Source organism: Maniola hyperantus, chromosome 10, assembly GCF_902806685.2.
Source record: "Maniola hyperantus chromosome 10, iAphHyp1.2, whole genome shotgun sequence".
NCBI classification, from domain to species: Eukaryota; Metazoa; Arthropoda; class Insecta; order Lepidoptera; family Nymphalidae; genus Maniola; species Maniola hyperantus.
This window is the reverse complement of record NC_048545.1, coordinates 2,715,319-2,733,753: the sequence shown is the minus strand read 5'-3', so window position 1 is coordinate 2,733,753 and position 18,435 is coordinate 2,715,319.

Genomic DNA, 18,435 nt, shown 5'->3' with positions numbered 1-18,435 from the left:
TTTAATAGAAATCTTGTTTATTTATACATTTAAATACCTAGTAAGTGTAGACGACTGAAGAACCAGTAAATACCCCGGCCGAGAAAGAGATTTTGACTGCGTAGGGCGTCGTCTCTGTCACTCATACCTATGTGATGTTTCGTCGTTCTCAACGACAGAGACAACGCTCTACAAAACCGTTATCCCTTTCTAAAGTTCGATGTGCAATATTTCCTGCCGGGTACTGTAACTACTGTACCTGTTTTTCAACAAAATCAGTAGGTAATTCTACCTAACTGTGAATACACATAGATATACGGGGTGGAAAATGGGCCCTGGTAGTAACAGAGTTGTTAAGAAATTAACAGCCTATATTGGTTCCCCGACCTCACTCCATGAAGCCCTCGGCAACCTGTGGGCGGTCTATTTGGCTTCTAGAGCGAGCTTGGATGTCTGGAGTGAAGACTTCGGCGGGGAGGGGCGATGCACGCACAACAGACGGAAACGTTTAAGTGCGGAAACCAGCCCAGAGTGAAGAAGAAGAAAGCCTATATTGGGGCCGATTCTCTTGTACACAATCTCTAAAATCTAGTCTGAATCTAGTGCCATCCTTTTCCGCAAGCAACATTATGAAAGGGACAGCAATAGATTTAGACTTCTCCTTTTAGTTAAGTTTAGAGATTGTGTACCTACAACGGAATTAGCAACATTCTTTAACTTAAACAAAAATTGGAAACAAAGTAAGGAACTAATATTTGCACGGTTTTTTCATATAATTTATAAGCTTGATAAGTAAAAATGAAACGTGTATATTCAAATAAACTTCAAAACTTACAGGATACCGTGTGAAACCTCTCACGCCTGCTGAGAGGCAGCGACAATGCCGGGAGCGGCGTAAAAATAATCCTGAAAAGGAAGCAGAATCTAAAAGAAAAGATCGAGAAAGATACCATTCCAACAAACGCTTAGTGCGAGATTTGACACCACGTGAACATCGAGCAATAAAAAAGAAGTGGCGATCTGCTAATGCTAGCCGGAGAGATAAGACTAGAGATATCCATAGAGATATGATATTAGATTGAGATCTCCGTATTGTTATACACCCGCCAGAGTCACCATCTCTTTTAAATAGTCCAGTCCCTTCAGGTCAAGATCAACTTGTAAATAAAGAAAATTCAAACCGCACACGAAGTCTCGAACCCTCGTATCAGTTGTACAACATTGCAAGTTAATGACGAATAGCGTTATCTATGATGTCATTTAGTAAACATATTTCGTTTTGACACTTTATTTTTTTGCGATTGTAACTACAAATTCGCGGTTTTCGGATTTTTTCCTTTACATCTCTTTGCACATCATTTACATCTGCATCTCTTTCTTTTTAACTTTGCTAAGAAAGGATGCATGCATTTTTTAGATACAAAATTTTAGTGCATCCTACAAAAACAATAGGCTCGCGACTGGCAAGCTATACCCACGAGGTTTGACAGTTCTAAATTAAAAAAACTGTCAAACTGTGTCTGTTCTTTTCGTATTACATTGGTAAGAAGGGGATGCGAATACTCTAAAATTTAGTTGTGATCGGAATCAGTACCAGTAACAACTACGGAGAAGGACACGCCATCCACATCACTGTTTCCACTTCCGATTTTGGTTTTACACATTGACAAATATTACTTCGTAAGGACAAACAAAATGGCACCGACTCATCACTCAGTGGTGCTTTAGCACCAATGCAACCTCAGTGACGTCTGGATTTCAAACGGGTCGTTCGAATTAGTATCTAAGAGGTGGCGCTGATTTATTTGGTTCCAAAACCGTGAAAATTTTTGTTCGCTTGACCATAATTATCTTGATTTATATCGATGTTTTACCCTACTTTCTGTAAGAATTCGCCCCAAATTATCCTATTTTTTTCCAACAGCAATCGAACTGAAGTCCAAGAGAGGGCGGCCATTGCTGCTTTACAAAAACTACACCTATTCCAAGTTCCCGTACCCCCTCAAGTACGGCTGGCGTTGGTACTGTTCTAAAGTGAAGAACTGCAAAGCCTACTTACTGACGACTGATGATAATACCATACTGGCGGCAACCGGCAATCATGGACATCTGCCTATAACGAATCAGCAGCTTAGTTGGAGACCCACTTGAGACCAGGTCGAAAGAGGATTAGGGTGCGTTTCCACTGAAGGGGAGCGCAGCGAAAACGTTTGTTTTCGTCCAACCAGATTATTGAGAGATGTCGTGATAAAATTATAACGTCTTCTAATAATAACCGGATTGGTCTATTGAACTTGTCTCCGATCCGCTTCAGTGAAATGCACCCTTACGGCGGTTACGCACTCATCCAACCCGAGTCCGTGAAAATACGTTCCTTTTTCCTTTTTGTTTTGTAGGGTAGCTTATGACATATGTCATAGATATTTTTTGTATCCGTGATTCGGAGATCCGAGTGCGAAAATACGTTCCTTTTTGTTTTGTATGGTAGCTTACGACATATGTCGTAGATAATTTTTATATCCGTATTTTCACGGATTCGGATCGGATGAGTGCGTGATCACTAATCGCAGCACTACAGAACTTCTGAACTCTATAAAAATTAAGCCAAAAAAACCGGCCAAGTGCGAGTCAGGCTCGCGCAATGAGGGTTCCGTACTACAGTCGTATTTTTTTGACATTTTGCACGATAATTCAAAAACTATGATGCATAAAAATAAATAAAAATCTGTTTTAGAATTTACAGGTGAAGACCTTTCATACGATACCCCACTTGATATAGTCACTCACTTCGAAAGTTGAAAATACTAATTATTAGTTCATGACCACAATTTAATTTTTTTTGTGTGATCTAACCCTAAATTCACGGTTTTCAGATTTTTCCCCAAATGTCAGCTATAAGATCTACCTACCTGCCAAATTTCATGATTCTAGGTCAACGGGAAGTACCCTGTAGGTTTCTTGACGGACAGACAGACAGACAGACAGACAACAAAGTGATCCTATAAGGGTTCCGTTTTTCTTTTTAAGGTACGTAACCCTAAAAATGAAGAACAAGACAGAAATCTCGAAGTACAAGTTTGAGACGACCACAACATGAGTAGTGAGTACCTACATCATTGCCGGTAATGGAGTTTCTTTTTATTAATGAGGAGGTTTCCAGGCAACGTTCGAGATAATTTTCATAGATGGCACTGAATACTTCCACCACTAAGGATGAAAAATAATACCTATATCTATATGCTAGCTGAAGCTGTGGTAGCCTAGTGGTTAGGACGTCCGCCTTCCAATCGGAGGTCGGGGGTTCGATCCCGGGCACGCACCTCTAACTTTTCGGAGTTATGTGCGTTTTTAAGTAATTAAAATATCACTTGCATTAACGGTGAAGGAAAACATCGTGAGGAAACCTGCATGCCTGAGAGTTCTCCATAATGTTCTGAAAGGTGTGTGAAGTCTGCCAATCCGCACTTGGCCAGCGTGGTAGACTATGGCCAAAACCCTTCTCACTCTGAGAGGAGACCCGTGCTCTGTATTGAGCCGGCGATGGGTTGATCATGATGATATCTATATGATCTATGCTTAGTAAGCTTGTAAGTAATTTTGGTCGAAACCGATTTTTTAAAAAATATCTGTCCAGTTGGTAAAAATATTTTCAAAAAACGGGGACCTTTTAGGATTAAGATTTCATCGTTACGTGACACGTCCTTTGTTTTAATTGTCCTTGTGTTTAATTGTATGAGGGCGTTGTATTTTTATAGTTTTTGTTTTTACGACGTTAGTACGTACATGGAGTGGTAGGTAGGTACATGTGTTCATCAATCGATAGGGCATCATACCTATCCTAGGTTTTGTGATAGGTATCTACTTAAGAGAAAAACGCGTAAGCCGATTTTAATAATTCTTGTAGCTATAGTTTCGCTTATGAGTGATTATTGTAAAAAGAATGTTAGTCTGATTTTAGTTTTGAACTTCATTTAGTTTAGGTACTTTAGGTTAAGTGACAGACAGGCGAAATCCTATTCTCATTGGAGATATTCCTATGGCCATTAGCAAACCTATTGTGGTTAACCAATTAATTAAGTAAGTACCTACCGATTAAGTTAGCTGATAAGTATATTAATAAATATGACCTAAATCTAGGCAAAATCCTATTAGGTTTTTAGGTGGAGAGATATTTCTATTAGGTAATAAGCAAAGAACAGTACCTACCTAAAGTACCTAGTCATTACCTACGCGTAAGTAACAGTAGAACGCGTAGATAAGTGCCATCCTGAGAAATGAGCTAGTGCACGCCAAGCAGGGTTGGCATTGTTTAAACATGTTTTTAATCATATTATGTTAAACAAAAATGTTTGAACTTTTTAGAAGACTTATTTTTTTTCCAAGCCAATGTGTACCGTACCTACTGGGCAAGGGCCGAGGCACTCTCCCCGCAGCCCGTCTATAGTATCTAATTCAGGAACTACCCAGTCAAGCAGTACACCTATACCTATAGCTCGCACATATTTGTTTACGTCTTGGCTGAACATATTACAATATCAGCCAGTCAAAAGCTTATCAGGCCCCGATGGCATTTATCCCACTAATAGTCCGCGACAGGTCGAGATGGCAATCGGGGTATGAGGCGGGGGGACTGCCCGCACACTCGCGCTCACCCGCACCGGGTTAGCGCGGGGCGTTCCTCCCCGCTTGCCATCTCGACCTGTTGCGTACTATACTTAGATAAGATAGGCATAAGTTTTGTGCTAAACTTACTAAGTAAGTCAGCAGTCCAAAACCAAATCATAACATTTATTTATTAAGTAGGTACCTACTTAGAAAATATGAAATCTTGCATAAATTAAAGTTTACTATGCTTTGTGTTTAAAGAAAATAAAAATGATATGGTTCATATTAATTGTTTTTATTTTTAACCGCCTTCAAATTCTTACTCTTCTTTTTGTTTTCGAAACTGAATTATTTTCGTATGAGGTGAATAAGATAAGAATTATTACTTCCTAATTCCACAAAGAGGAGTTTTGCACAAAACTGCCCCCCCTCCCCCCCCCCCCCCCCAATAGTGAGAAAAACGTATTCATCGTTATCGTAATCGTCAACAAATTCTGCCCTTTGATTGGCTGTGAAAAAGTGTAAACAGCGAATCAACCAATCAAAGAGCAGAATTTGTTACGATGCACGATTACGAGAACGATGAATACGTTTTTCTTACACAATCGGGGGGGGCAGGATCGAAGTCACAAAAATAATTGTTCGTGATCAGAAAAATTATCATAAGTTAAACACATTATTGTGTATAATTTAAAATTTTATTACTTAAATTGTTATTTATGTTTTATTCATCATTCATTATAAAAATTGTTTACAAAATAAGAATTCAACTTTACTGAGCAGTTTCATTTAAATTCTAAACAGTGTATCCTTAGAAACTAGCAGTCTTCTTATTTAACAAGTACAAACATGAAGGGTACAAAATAATAATTCATTAAATAGGTACCCAGAAAAGTCCTACTTGTATTCGTGAGATAGGTTTACAAAAATGTAAGTAATTATACCTACCTACTAGGTAAAAGAAAGAATAAACAAAACTCTATTACATAATTATAGCAATCATTTATAATAATCATATAATTAAACATAATTATAAACTGAGAAAACATTACTTATAATTTCATGGTTGTATGAACTTAATACGAAGATATATTTTAAATCTGAAATAATACAACATAAAATACAATAATTATTTATTTTTATTGCTAACAAACTACTTCATTCCAAAAAAAACATTTGAAAAATGTATCAAAAACTGAGGTACAATGAGGTAGAAAATTAAAAATCAGTCTTACATTATACTATACATAAGTCAAAGGGGTCAGTTCTTTCTCAAGCTAGAATTAAATGGTTCATCATAGACTTAGTTTTATTTTTACAATGCTTCACTGCTTCACCATTGAAGCTCTCTTTTAATAAGTTACAGTATGGTTTTCGTACAAAAAATTATTATTTAGTATTACGGATTAAATATAAAATATTTTGGATGACAGGCTGACTGAGATGAACTATTTGTTTCCGCTTAAAAATGTTACAAAATATATAGATTCATAAAAACACCATCTATAAAAGACAATCGCTTTACCATTCTGGACACATTTTACTTTAATCTACTTAAACCTTATCAGTCTCAATTTCAGGAAAATATAGATAGCTAAAACTAAAAACTATAGCTAAAACATAAAAAATTGAGCACATTGTTCTTATTTCTAGCATGTATCGTAAGCATTCTTATTTTAAGAGGTAGGAAATTGAAATCAGTCTTTTTAATACATCATAAATAAAGATACCATCATCAATTCAACCATCAATTCGTTGACCAAGAATCATGGGTTTCTTGACAGGCAGAGAGACAGACAACGAAGTGATCCTATAAGGGTTACTTTTTCCTTTTGAGGTATGGAACCCTAAATTTGTTACGGTTTTTACAAGTCTGATATGGAGTGATATTGCTGATGGTCTTCTCATTTCAAACACAGTACATAAATTCTAGAGTCAAATAATATGAATATCATTGTACAAATAATATGAATATCATTGTATGGGCGTTTGTGCACTCATCCATATTCAGTTCGTATTCGTGATTCTTTGAATAATCCATCATACAAATACGTACATTCGTATTTTTTCACAGATCTGTAAAATCATGGATTCCGTAAAAATACGAATTGAATGAGTACATATTTGTATGACGCTCACGTCGAAGAATCATGAATACGAACTGAATGAAATACGGATAAGTGCACAAAAGCACTTAGCCTTATTCAGTAACATTAAATTAAATTACACAATTCTAAAAGATCCATCATTGCGTCGATAAAAACCTGGTGGAGGATGATTATGCTTGTTCCTCACCCTGTTCACGAGGGTACGTAGCTGGTGAAACACCGTCGTTACATCTGCATGGCATCCAGTCTTGGTCCGTGAGGTACAGTACCATTGCTTCTTGCCATACGCCAGTTTATTCTTTAAGCGGAATGCATATCCGTCATGCACCAATAACGTACTGCCTTTTCTTGTTGGAATAAAGTTTGCTTCTGAAATTCACAAGAGATATTAACAAATGTCTGAAATTCTGTAACTAAAATTAAAATACCTAATATATTACAATAAATAACAGTAATATTAAACATCGCTAATTTACCTTTTCGCTCTTAATTGAGGTAAAGCTTAAGTTAGAACAATAGTGGGTATGACGAATAGTGCAAAAGGTGGCATTTAAAACAATGAATGTTTGTACTTCAGTATATCTGGATCTGGTAGGTATGTGTAAGGTGTGACTAAATTGTTGTAAGACCTACATGTACTCACATTCCAGCGAATAAATGTTTATTTATTTATTTATTGCTTGAATGTTGCACTATTGCGATTCTATTGACACAGAAATGTGCAAATGTACGTGACCTATAGTAATTTAGTCATTGATTTCATTAGCTTTGCTGTTAGCCAACACACATACATAACTAAGGACGTCAAAAAGTCAACTTACATATTTTTCGAGTTTTACTTGAACCCAGAGATAAGCATAGAAGTATAAGTGTCAATGATATAAAGAGATCTACTTACAGAATATGTGAGGTTTAATATTATTAACGTTTACCAGATCACCTCAAAGCTTGGCTTGCTTAGCCCATGTTAACATTTTGCAGAATCATTAATAAAACCCTGTCGTTTGTTTAAAAAATGTTTATTAAGAACACACATAAGTAATAAAAAGTTTACAACGGTTTGTATACAACTATAAAAACAATAACTTTTTATTATATAAGGTCAAAACATATATAAACAATAACATAATTAAACGCGTCTTCATAACCTACAAACCATAACAAGAACAAAACACACGAATTATACTTTGCAATTGAACATAGGTATTCAAAGGATTAAAATCACATACAAACACTCATATTATCTTCGTATCAGATATCGAAATAAATTACAAACGCAATAGATATTCTAAAAATCACCGCACAAAATATCCAATATTAAACATAAATATCACATAAATATAACTTTTTTTTTTTTTTTTTTTAACATAAATCTGACATTGAATATTGATCACAGAGTACAAACCAACAAAACATGATGGTTCACGTCACCAAGACTGTCATGACTTTTTTAAATATGAAAAACTGGCTTTACGGCTTTGGATTCTAGCCTTTTTGACTCTATCGGTGATCACATCATTTGATCAACAATAATATCATTGTGATATTAGGTAGGTAACCATATATTATGATGCAAGCGCTACACGCTTCTAACAAACAGCAAGCATCTGCAAAAACCACCGAAGGCTTGCCTGCCAATCGCAACGCTTGGCACTCTTGGCAGGCGAGCATACGCAGACACCTGCCACACGCTTGTAAGTTTGCCACAAGCGTGGGGCACGTCCATAATATTAAATGAGTTCGCTGTCAACCGAGTCCCTGATGTGCCTGCTCTTCTTTGGTATTTTTCTATTTATAATCCTTGTTTTGTAGAACTATTTTCTGGTGGGAGGCTTCGGCCGTGGCTAGTTACCACCCTACCGGCAAAGCCGTGCCGCCAAGCGATTTAGCGTTCCGGTACGATGCCGTGTAGAAACCAAAGGGCTATGGGTTTAATAAAAACTGCCATACCCCTTCCAGGTTAGCCCGCTATCATCTTAGACTGCATCATCACTTACCATCAGGTGAGATTGCAGTCAAGGGCTAACTTATACAAGTTAGCCCTTGACTGCATAAAAAAAAAAAAAAAAAACTATTTCTACAGAACATACTTTCTTCTATTTAGAAAATTTAAAATCATATTATGGCGAATCCATATGCTTGCAACAAATAGCAAACAACCACGGAACAGAGTTCCGTGCAAACAACAAACACTGGTAAGCGTGTCGACGGGTGTTTCGTATGATTGTGATCCGTATTGGCTGCAAGCCAATGACTGTATACAAAAGTACTCTGTGGTATTTACCGACACTTGTGGTAGGTAGGTATTTAGTATGTCGCAAGCATCGGGTGGAAACTATTAAATTAAAAGAACATCATATAAAATGCTGGAACCTGTGCCCGGAACGGAACGTAATATTGCTCTATTATCTATGCTTTATAATGTCAATTCCATAGAGATAGTATGAATTATTAGTAATCATTCATCTAAGGTCAATTCCGTTCCGTCAATTCACAATAAATGTCAATATTGTCAAATTGTCAAACATGTGCAAGTCTCAAAAGTCCCCTTAGAATTTTAATTTGTGATTAACAATCTTTTATTTAGTAAACTTTTAAGCTTATTTAATCTTCTTAGCTTATAAGTTGATCTCTGTTGAAGTTTTATGAATAAAGTTTCTTTAACCTTGAGTTTAAATGTGCAGTAACATAGTTATTATTGTTCCCTAAGTTATATTTTGTTTGTTCGTTAATTTAATCTTGTGTTTTACCCATGTATAATAGTGTTTTTAGTAAATAAAGGAAACTTTTAGTGAAGTAGTTGGTTGGTAACAGTAAGCAATATAATATTGTCTTTTACAAGAAAATAGAATAAATACCTCTACTATGGTTCTTAGCAAATAATACTTAGTACATACATAGTAGCGTCAAATACATGTATAGTCCAAAATTGTTATTATTTTTCAAACAAAATAACTAAAGTATTCGAATAAAGTATGACTGATATGTACCTGAACTTTGATTAAAGAGGTTAATGGAAAACACTTAATCAGGTGGAAATACATTTTGTGGCTAATTCTGTTGTACCTATACAATCTAAACTGAACTAAAATGAGCGGTCTAAATATATTGCTATCCCTTTCTTAATGTTCCCTACAGGAAAGGATAGCACTGGATTTAGACCTGTCATTTTAATTTAGAGAATGGGGCCGATTCTCTAGTACACAATCTTTAAACTAAACTAAATTAACAGGTCTAAATCTAGTGCTTTCCTTTTCCGCAAGCAACATTATGAAAGGGATAGCAATAGATTTAGACGTGATATTTTAGTTTAGTTTAGAAATTGTGTACAAAGGAATTAGCCACATTGTCTACAACAGAATTAGCCACATTATATATTTAAAACAGGCTTGCATATATCCTTGTTCAATTAAATATATAAACAATTACTCATTTGTTTTATTTACCTGCCTTTACACAGTTCTAAGTACTAATAATTAATTAAATAGTTTACTAACAACTTGAAAATCTGTCTAAAAATATAATTATTTTCAGGTATTTTTATTAACACAAGGGGCAATTCAAAATTGTTTATTTATCAAAACCACACATTCAGATTTATGTACAAAAAGGCATATGGGAGTCAACTGTGGTACTGTTGGTACTTCTTCAGCCGTTCCTGTCCTGCAAAGCTGAGGATTAACAATGCTGGTAAAGTCACAGAATGTATCGGAAGACATAACCATGACCCCCCTACTTGTTGGATGACTCCAGATGGAAAGTCTTACAGCTTGCCACCTCTTCCGGAAAGACCTACTTAATACAATTAGTAAGCATTATAGTAGGTTTACATAATTCCAATAGCATTCCACTCCAGTTATCCAATCCAGTCTTGGATTGCTTCTGGAATAATGTGAACAGTGTGTTGATTCTATTACAGTGTACCAAATGCGAAAGTGTGTCTGTCTGTCTGTCAGTCTGTCAGTCCATCTGATAGACTTTCTCGGCCCACCCATTCAACCGATTTTAACGAAATTTAGTACAGAGATAGCTTGTATCCCGGGGAAGGACATAGGCTAATTTTTATGCCGAAAAAAAAAAAAAGTTTTGTAAAAACCGAAATCCACGCGGACGAAGTCCCGGGCATCATCTAGTGTAGGAATAAAGTAGAGTCTTAGACCACTCTCTAAATTTTATGAAATATCCAATGGCATACAAATGAAAAGAACAGTGTTACATTCTAATTTAGGGATTTATGTGTAACTGAATAGGCAGTTATGCTTTCCATTCAAATCTTGGAAGTGCTGGAATGTACTTACTGGATTGGAATAAATGTTAACAGGGCATTAAAAATGATTTTTACTGTCTATAAAAAATGAACATACATATATTATTTACTGATGCAAAATGAACATTTAAAACTATGTTAAGCTACTAAATTCCTGTAAGATTTATATAAGTCATAATGACTCAAATATTCGTCGGCATTCAATTCATATATTAATTAATAATTATTGTTGTTTACCTATGTTGTAGTATTGTACAAATCTGATTTTATCAGTCTAAATATGCGAAAGTTAGTAGGTACAGTACGCAGCCGAAAGTAATGTACATCAGCCTTTAGAATAACATTTCGGCTTTGCAGAGTGTTGTCTCTGTCACTCATACCTATATGACGTTTTGTCGGCCTCAACGATCGAGACACTGCTCTACAAATCTGCTATCTCCTTCTAAATATACATGTCCATAACGTTCGGCCGCGTACTGTAAGTTATGCACTTGCATTTTGAAATATTATTATTGTGTTTTATAAACATTTAGTTACAGTTAAGCCCGTAACACACAAAGCGCGATGGAAGATCTCCGGTAGTAGTCACACTGACAGCGAGCGTAAGTGTGTTCCATTTTCTGGAACAAGATATATGAATCACATTGAACTGTACTGTGAACGACTGCAGAAGCGCTGTTCCATCGTGCACTTTGCTTTATAAATGCAGTACAGTTCCTTATATTACCATTTGCCACATAAGACATGTTTCTGTCGCGCCTTGTTTGTTACAGCCTTTTAATCAGTATTGATCAGTGTCAGATTAAATTACTAACTTGCACCTTATGAATACTAGGTTCTTAACTTGAACAATGCCATTCCAATTTTAGCTCAATAATGTGGCTAATTCCGTTGTTCACAATCTCTAAACTAAACTAAAAAGGCATGTCTAAATTTATTGCTATCCCTTTCATAATGTTGCATACGGAAAAGGATAGCACTAGATTTAGACCTGTTAATTTAGTTTAGTTTAGAGATTGTGTACAAGAGAATCGGCCCCATTGTCTGTACACTGTACATAGTAGTTAAACGTTGTTGAGCTAAAACTGCGTAAGCGCCACGAAATCTTGCACACACTGCACAACATACGCCTGCACCACTCCTAGAAGTTAACTGTATGAAACCAAGAACTTCACATTGCGAAACGCACATATGAGCAGAGCGTTTCAACAGTAGATGCCACCGCGCTTTGCAGTGTGATGCGCCTCACACAGTTCATAATTCAGTGTATTACAAATCGATCACATGTACGCGCGCGTCTATGTGCCGTGCAGTTTTCTTCGACTGGCGTCGCTGTCGTGCACTTTTTGTCTGTTGAAACCTTTAGATACTTAAGGCTACAACACACTATGCCGAAGGTTTTGCTGCCGGTATTAATAGATCGCCAGCAAAAGCCACAGAAACTGTCAAAAAGCTGTGGAACACCAGTTGCATCTGCACTGCACTGTAAAGTGAACTGCCGTGGCCGGCCAAAAACTTTTTTAGCCCGACCCGACCCGACCTAAAAAAGTTTTGCTGGTGGCATAGTGTATTATAGCCTTTATAACTTCAGTAGGTACACATCCCAATATGTCCAATGATTGCTAGCCAACGTTGCTTGCAAATGCCACCAAGATACTTTAATGTTTAAGGAAACCCACAAAGGTCTGAAAACCGACCGATATGTCAATTAATTAATGTATTAGACTCTTTAAAATCGAAATAATTTAGCAGTCTCACTCATAATATTATGTACTAAATAATTCAAGGTTGTCTTTTGTACATCCTATAGCATATTACATATTATAACGTTACTCATATATTAGACATTTTTTCATTAGAGTGAACCTACCCATAGAAAAAATCTGAATTTTAAAAATGGATTTTTAAACATTTTTTTTTAGATAAGTAAATAATTTTAATAAATTTAGTTAGTATAGTATATTAACTATGGATACTGCCAAATTAACTTATGTACATAGTATTTTATTTTTGTAAATAATAATTTGATTACATTATAATAATTTTTTTATATAATCCAAAGTACTGTATTTACCAAAAGATTATAGTACCTAATCTTAGGGTAGTGAAATTATTTTGACTCATTTTTTGTTCTTGCTTAAATAATATTATCTACACCTAATTAAAAATACTACACGTTATGTTTCCTATTATATTTAAACTAAGATATTATATTTACAGTGCCTAATCAATTGAAAACCAAATATATTTTTTTTAACAAAATATTACTTAAGTTTTCTTTTTTACGTTATTCCATAGACACTGACCTGTAGTGAGCGTTGTGTGCGGGTCGTTACTTCCCCGAATGTCATCTCGACCTGTCGCGTACTATACATAGGGTTGCCGTACGCATACGACTATGGCCGGACATTTTTGGCTTTTTGCAGCCGTGTCCGGCCAAATATTTACATATCTGGCGCTCGACCGACTTTTAATATCTTAGGTAAATACTAAATTACGATAGGACTGATTATTATTATTTACTTATTTTGATTGATTGTTGTTAATTAATTTTACTACAAGACTGATTCATCATTACTTGAGTAATAAATAATTACAATACACATAAATAGATAGTTTCTAACTTTCTAAACGCCATCGCATAGGAACTTTTGATGGCGTGGCTTTGCCGGAAGGTGGTAACTGGCAGTTAGCTATTGCCGAAGGCTCTCACTAGATTGACCCAAATTTAAATTTTAGGTAAATTTTCAAATTGACTGCCGAAAATCGAAACCTGGACCTTTCACCAAAAAAGCTGCTAATGTACACTACACTTATCAATCAGGGAGACAATCTCAGAGCGCTCCTGCCTCCCGTAATTAAGTACGTACCTACGTAGTTTCAAATAGGTAAGTAGGTTTTTCAAAATGAAATTCTTATTTGGTTTTCCTTTCATTTATTGAGGTCTATCGGATCGTTTAAACTAAAATATGAGTACCTAATTCCTTAACTATTATAATCTATGCTAATATTATTAAGAGGTAAAGGTTATAAGTTTGTTTGTATGGGGTAATCTTTGGAACTACTGGACCGATTTCGAAAATTCTTTCACCAGTAGAAAGCTACATTTTTCCTGAGTCACAGGCCATATTTCGTTTCAAAAAATTAGAGGTCCTTACGAAAATTGTGATTGTGAAAAAGCTACCCGTGCGAAGCCGGGGCGAGTCGCTAGTTCCTGATAAGTGTCATTCAAAAACAAGTGAGATTTCAAAAATATTTAATCGTTATAAAATAGATAATACTTAATTACTCAATAGATCAAATTACGTCACATAAGCTGGTCGTTTGCGAAATTTATAATTATTTATATATTATCACATTGTTATGATTTCGATTGGCGCCTGGCTGAATAGAGTATCTTACAATCTAGAATGTAAGTAACCTATCTAGGACCTAGATCTTGCTCGCGACTCAGGGTGAGCGCACTCTTACTTTGCTAGACTTAAGACAGAGTTACAAGGCAAGGTACATAGTTCTCCAAACTTTGTAGGTGTCAAGGTGCTGGAATAGCGACTTCGCCCCGAAATGCGCAGCGTTGGCAAACTCGCCACTAGACATCGAACGAGTCATTGGGAGCTGGATTCAGGCGGAGCAAGACCGTGGTACAAAACACATGTTCAGCAGTGGATATCTACCTATAGTACGCGACAGCTCGAAGTGGCGAACGGGGTATGAGGCGAGGGGACACCGCGCTCTCCCGCACCGGGTTAGCACGGGGGCTGTGCGGAGTGTCCCCACCCCGATTGCCAACTCGATCTGTCACCTGTGTCTTGTATTGATGCGTAGTGGTTTATGACGACGACGATTACCTATACCTACCTAACCTACCCCACCTATTTTAGCTGATTGTATCATCATCAAACCGATAGACGTCCACTGCTGGACATAGGTGTCTTGTAGGGACTTCCACACGCCACGGTCTTGCGCCGCCTGAATCCAGCGGCTCCCTGCGACTCGTCTGATGTCGTCCGTTCACCTAGTGGGCAGTCTTTCAACACTGCGTCTTCCGGTGCGAGGTCGCCATTCCAGCACCTTGGGACCCCAACGCCTATCGGTTTTACGATTGTGCCCTGCCCACTTCAGCTTCGCAACCCGTTGAGCTATGTCGGTTACTCTAATAGTTCACTATAGCTACATACACTCGCCGATTGTATATAAATTTACAATCTAAGATAGCGTCCGGAAGAAGTCCTCACATAAGACTTCATAGGATGGCAATGGTCCGGATTTCTGTGGTAGATGTAAAGGTTGTCGTCCACTTTCAAGCAGGCCTTGCACGAGGCGGACGCGGTGCACGCCCACTTGAACAGCTTCCCACATTTGTTCTTCTTGTAATACGTGTATCCGTCGAGTAAGATGACTTGCTTGCCGTTGACCGTTGTTATTAGTTCCGCTGAGGAAAATATGGACGATGTTTTAGTAAACCATGTGCAGTTTCATTATTCTTATTAGAAAACTGTTTCAACACGCTAAACTTGTCTACAACACACGAGTGTTGAGTTTTGACGACCTCCCTGGCGCAGTGGTAAGCACTGTGGTCTTATTCGTGGGAGGTCCCGGGTTCGATTCCTGGCAGGAGTTTGGAATTTTATAATTTCTAAATTGGTCTGGTCTGGTGGGTGGCTAGTTACCACCCTACCGGCGAAGCCGTGCCGCCAAGCGATTTAGCGTTCCGGTACGATGCCGTATAGAAACCAAAGGTGCATGGGTTTAATAAAAACCGTTACACCCTTTCCAGGTTAGCCCGCTTCCATCTTAGACTGCATCATCACTTACCACCAGATGAGATTGCAGTGAAGGGCTAACTTGTATCTGAATAAAAAAAAGAATTTAACATCAGTTTAATTTGCCCCACTGTGGCACCTACCACTTACCATAATAATTATTAGGTACCTGATAAACCCTGGTAAAGGGCTACTGCCCGGCATTTTTTGAAGCATGCTCGAAGGTATCAAAAGGTGCATACTGCATAAACCCTGTGATAATGTCTGTGTATAGTACGCGGCAGAAAGTAATGTACATCGGCTTTTAAAATGACATTTCGGCTTTGTAGAGCGTTGTCTCTGTCAACCGTACCTTATGTGACGTTTTTTCGGTCTCAATGACGGAAACAGTCCTCTACAAATCTGCTATCTCCTTCTGAAGGTCGATGTACATTACTTTCTGCCGCGTACTGTAGTCTGTATCACGACGCGCATGTGTCACACGCACAAGCGATCGAAGCTGTCTTCACTTGGGCAGAGCTCGAGAGTATGAGCTTTACCTAACTAGTGTTTTCGCTGTTGATAATGTAGTTGGCATCACGAAAACAGAGCCCTGACCTTATACATGCGCAGCGGGAGATTTACTGATCCATTTGTTGGTACGAAGTGAGGCGACGACGGCGGTGTTAATGCTGGGATTCATTTTTCAGCATGGAGTTAGGAAGTATGTACCTACTTGTTACACATATTACAAGGTCTTCGTTTTTAGTCAGACTTTCGTGTCGCTGTAAGATAGAAACAGTAAGTAGTAGTAAGTAAGTACCTAACTACCCAAGCGCCTGACGCGCTGGTAGATCGAGATGGCAATCGGGGAGGGAACGCCCCCCACCGGCGCTAACCCGCTGAGGGCGAGCGCGGGTGACGTGAGGGTGTGCGACGCGTCTCCCCGCCCCATACCCCAATTGCCATCTTGACCTGTCGCGCACTATACCTACCAAATGGAAAGGTCGTCTATTTGCCACTGAATGGCACTGACCATAAAAATATAATTTAAAACTAAATTTTAACAATTTCCTTATTGATAAAAATAATGAACAATTTCATACTCATATGCGCCCCACATAATATAGCTTAGGTACGACTTAATACCTATTTAACTTGAATTTTCTAGCTAGACATAAATCTAACTAATGTCACAGAATATATAATAGTACTAATGTGCTTCATACATTTCCGTGTTCATGTTCCTTACTTATTACTAGCGGTGACAGCTGAGGGGTTGAAACGTCCGCCTCCTATTCGGGAGGTCGGGGGTTCTATCCCGGGCACACACCTTAACTTTTCAGAGTTATGTCATATATGTGTGTTTTAAGCAATTAAATATCACTTGCTTTAAAGGCGAAGGAAAACATCGTGAGGAAACCTGCACTCCTGAGAGTTCTCCATATTTTTTTAGGGTTCCGTACCTCAAAAGGAAAAACGGAACCCTTATACGATCACTTTGTTGTTTGTCTGTCTGTCGGTATGTCAAGAAACTTATAGGGTACTTCCCGTTGACCTAAAATGATGAAATTTAGCAAGTAGGTAGGTATTATAGCAGACATTCGGAGAAAAATCCGATAAACGTGAATTTGTGGTTACATCACACAAAAAAAAATTGTGGTCATGAATTACTTAATAATTAGTATTTTCAATTTTCGAAGTAAGAGAACAATATCAAGTGGGGTATCATATGAAAGGTCTTCACCTGTGCATTCTAAAACAGATTTTTATTTATTTTTATGCATCATAGTTTTTGAATTATCGTGCAAAATGTCGAAAAAATACGATAGTAGTATGGAAGCCTCGTTGCGCGAGCCTGACTTGCACGTGTTCGGTTTTTTTTTTAATTGCATTTACAAAAATACTTATGGTTTGTTGTTTTCTTTAACTTTTATGTGCTCAAGAACCTTAATAACCTTTGGAATTTATAATACAGATAGATTGGTGCTTAACGATAACTGTAAAGCTTGGATATAGAAGGACGTTCATAGTGTTATCACGGACGACCTTTTGACTGTGACGTCATTGCCTACGCAAGCAAGATATCACCGACACAAAGAACAGTGTTGGGCGTAGGTGGTCTAACCTAGACCTAATGTTATATTTTCACTAAGGAGTATATCCATACTATTTCAGACTTACAATATTATAAATGCGAAAGTGTGTCTGTCTGTCTGTCTGCTAGCTTTTCACGGCCCATCCGTTCAACCGATTTTGATGAAATTTGGTACAGAGATAGCTTGCATCCCGGGGAAGGACATAGGTTACTCGTTATCCCGGAAAATCAAAGAGTTCCCACGGGATTTTCAAAAACCGAAATCCACGCGGACGAAGTCGCGGGCATCATCTAGTAATATATGTATAAGCTGTGATAGCCTATAATGGTTAGAACGTCCGCTTTCAAATCCCAGGCACGCACCTCTAATTTTTCGGAGTTATGTGCGTTGTATTTAATTAAATATCACTTGCTTTAACGGTGAAGGAAAACATCACGAGGAAACCTACATGCCTGAGAGTTCTCCATAATGTTCTCAAAGTTGTGTGAACTCTGCCAATCCGCACATGGCCAGCGTGGTAGAATATGGCCAAAACCCTTCTCACTCTGAGAGGAGACCCGTGCTCTGTAGTGAGCCGGCGATTTATCATGATGATATAACAGGTATATTCGACTTTATTGCTTCATTTTATATAA